This window comes from Anopheles nili, assembly GCF_943737925.1.
Source record: "Anopheles nili chromosome X unlocalized genomic scaffold, idAnoNiliSN_F5_01 X_unloc_20, whole genome shotgun sequence".
NCBI lineage: Eukaryota > Metazoa > Arthropoda > Insecta > Diptera > Culicidae > Anopheles > Anopheles nili.
In genome coordinates, this window is record NW_026525479.1 from 18,594 (window position 1) to 22,500 (window position 3,907).

Here is a 3,907-nt window from a genome sequence, read left to right on the forward strand (position 1 = left end):
CGAGGGCCATCGCGCAAGGGGCTGCAAGGCTCCGGCGTGCTGTGGAGTGTGCGGATTGGCACACCAGACCGGTGATCGGTCTTGTCGAGGAGCTCAGACTACACGTTCACACGTGTAATGCAGCTGAACTGCCAGCGACGCGCCGTCTCCCAAGACCTTGCGATCCAGCATGCGCGTGAGGATCGGGCGGACGTTGTCCTCCTGTCCGATCCGCATCGCGTGCCCACGAACAACGGGAACTGGATCGCAGATGAGTCTGGGAGTGTCGCAATTATAGCGACAGGTAGGTCGCCAGTTCAGAGAGTGCTAGCGACTGGAGTGCCGTGGGTGGCAGCAGCCGTCATTGACGGCGTGCTCTTCATCTGCTGCTACATTCGGCCTCTAGTCAACGTTGAGCGCTTTGTCCAGGTGCTGGAAGCCGTTGAAATGGTGGCAATGGGTCACCAGCGAATCGTCCTCGCTGGAGACTTCAACGCCAGCCATGAAGAGTGGGGCAGCCCTCGCTCGTCCGCCAAGGGCGAGGAGCTGCTGCTGACCTGCGAACGGCTAGGTTTGAAGGTGCTCAATCGCGGCGACACACCCACCTTCGTAGGGAACGGGGTTGCCAGCGAGAGCATAGTCGACGTATCCTTCGCCAGCCATGCCATCGCTGGTCCGGGCGATTGGGCGGTCAGCAGCCGGCCCACTCTGAGTGACCATCGAGCGGTTTGCTTCACCATCAGCGAAGCTAACAACAGCAACCGCGAGCATCATGCACGGAGCGCGACAACAGAACACCGAGACCGATCACGGAACATCATGAGGTGGATGATCACCAGGTTCAGCCCGAACATCTTCGCTGAACTGTTGGTTGATCTCCGCCTTGATGAAATGGCGAAGGATGTGAAAGGGCTGATGAAGACCCTACGCGAGGCATGTAACGCCACTATGCCGAGGCAGCAGCCGGGCCTGGGAGCCAACCGCTCGGCCTTCTGGTGGAACCCTCAGCTGGCGGAGCTGAGGACTGCCTGTCAACGAGCCAGGGAAGCAGTGCAACAGGCAAGGGATCCGGAGCAGCGTGCTTGCCGAATGAACATGGCGCGCGTCGTGGAGCGCCAGTTCGAAGCGGAAATCCGGGCAAGCAAGCGTCGCTGCTTCCAGGATCTTATCAACGAGGCAGAGAGCAACATCTTCGGAGCCGGCTACAGGGTCGTGATGACTCGCTTGAGGGGAAGTCGAACACCGCCAGAGCGGGACCCTCAAGTGCTCGGCACCATCGTGGCGGAGCTGTTCCCCGAACACCCTGCGATGGAGTGGCCGGAACCATCACCGACGGCGGCGTCGACCATCCGCCCCGTCTCCGAGGACGAGCTGTTGGAAATCGCTGCTTCACTGAACCCGCGAAAGGCCCCGGGCATCGACGGGATTCCTAATGGCGCATTGACGGTGGCCATTCGGACGAGTCCTGGTACGTTCTGCCGGATATACCAGGACCTCATCGACAGAGCAGAATTCCCGGCGCAGTGGAAGCGCCAACGGTTGGTGCTATTGGCGAAACCGGGCAAACCACCGGGCCTGCCGTCATCATATAGGCCCCTATGCATGCTCGACACTGCCGCTAAAGTGTTTGAGCGCATAGTACTGAATCGGCTCAACGAGCACTTGGAGCAGGCCAACGCTCCCCGTCTCTCCCCCGCACAGTACGGTTTCCGTAGGGGGAGATCGACAGTGCAAGCCATTCAGGAGGTGGTGGCCCGAGGACAACGCGCCATGGCCTTTGGAAGAACCAACCGTCGGGATAAACGATGCCTCATGGTGGTAGCTTTGGACGTTGCCAACGCCTTCAACAGTGCCAGTTGGACGGCGATTGGCCAATGCCTGAAGGAGAAGCTGGTGCCGCAGCCGCTGCAGAGGCTCCTTCGGAGCTACTTCACCGGCCGCGTGCTGTGGTACGAGACCAGCAGGGGCATCGTTGCTCGTGACGTATCCGCAGGAGTGCCGCAGGGGTCGATCCTGGGACCGACCCTCTGGAACGTGCTGTACGATGGTGTGTTGGGCTTGGAGCTGCCGCCGGGCGTCGACATCATCGGGTACGCGGACGACATCGTCCTGACGGCTCCGGGCTGTACACCCAGAGAGGCCGCTGCAGAGGCCGAAAAGGCTGTCCTGGTCATCAACCAGTGGATGGAGCGTCACCAACTCAAGCTCTCCGCCGGCAAAACTGAGATGGTAATGATCAGCAGCCTCCGTCAGGGACACCCGCGTATTCCGGTAGACATCTGCGGCACAATCGTCGAGTCGTCAAGGACCATCCGCTACCTCGGCGTCACGCTGGAGGATCACCTTAGCTGGAAACAGCACGTCGAGGCCGTGTCGCAAAAGGCTCTCCGTGTTGCGAAAGCAGTAACTGCACTGATGCAGAATCACGGTGGTCCCAAGCCAGCACAACGACGATTGCTCGCGGGTGTGGTGTCATCGGTCATCCGGTATGCGGCTCCAGTATGGCACAGCGCGACAAGCCTGCAGGCGTGTGCCAGGCTTCTCCAGCGATCGCAGCGGATCCCTGCGATTCGGACGGCCTGTGCATTTCGAACCGTCAGCCACAGCGTGGCAACAATCCTGGCCGGACTCATTCCCATCGGCTTGCTGGTGGAGGAGGACGCCAGGATTTATGAGCGGCTGCATGCCATCGATCGCGCCCCTTCTACGGATGCCATCCGCAAGGAGGAGCGGCGTGCGACGATGTGCGCCTGGCAGCGCTCATGGGACGCGGTGGCGGAAGGGCAGGCCCAGCGACAACAGCGGCAGAACACCGAAGAGTCTTCAGCAGAGCAGCGCGACGACGACGATGAACACCAGGAGGGCGACGACGACGGCGAGGACCATCATCACCGGTCGGCCAGCCGTTTCATCCGCTGGACGCATAGGGTGTTGCCGCAGATAGCACCCTGGCAGGAAAGGAATCACGGACAAGTGACGTTTGCGTTGGCTCAAGTGCTCTCGGGACACGGATTTTTCCGGGAGTACCTTAGCGCCATGCAGTTCACTTCGTCCCCTGACTGCCCCCAGTGTCTGGCGGTGGAGGAGACGGTCGGTCACGTCCTCTTTGAGTGTCCTCGATTTGAACGCGTGCGAGCACTACATCTAATGGCGGCAGATGGAGAACCTTTGGAAGCGGAGACCCTGGTGGGTCACATGTTGCAGAGCCCGTCAAACTGGAGCAGCGTCTGCGAAGCCTGCAGCCTCATCACTGAGGAGCTGCGGGAGACCTGGCAGCGGTCCAGCCTGGCGGAGCGGAATGCGGCACTTGATGACTCCCGAACAGCGCACGAGGAACTGGTCGAACGGCGGCGTGAGCGGCGCAACGCTCAGCAACGTGCCAGACGACTGGTTTTGAACGAGCTCCGGACAGTGCACCCGGTGTCGCAGCGAGAGGCGCAGATTCTGCAGGATCGGCGTCGCGAGCGGCAGCGTCGGGACAACGAAAGGCGGCGAAGGATGCGGATGGTCCGCAATCCCGGCTCTCCTCTGCTGGTGCGTTACAGCAGAGCGATGACGCCGCCTTCGCCGTCCACCGTGGCACGGAGGGCGGAACTAGCGAGACAACGACGGAACGAGCGGCAACGCGCGTATCGTCGCGAGGTCCGAGCCCAGCGGCAGCAGTCACTGGACGGCACTGGAGAAATGATGACATCTGCGGAGGAGGCAGCGGCAAGCGCTGCAGAGTTCTCCGGACGTTGAAAGTTGCTGGTTACGCCGTGGCGTAATCTGCAGAAAGGGGGAACATTATTGAAAGAAAATGAAGCGAATGAGAAATGAGCTTACATTGTGATTTCAAACAGAACTATAAATCCGAGAAGCATATCCCTCGCGGGGAAACAGCTTCTCGGAACGCGAAGGTTTAAATTATGTATATATTATATCAATA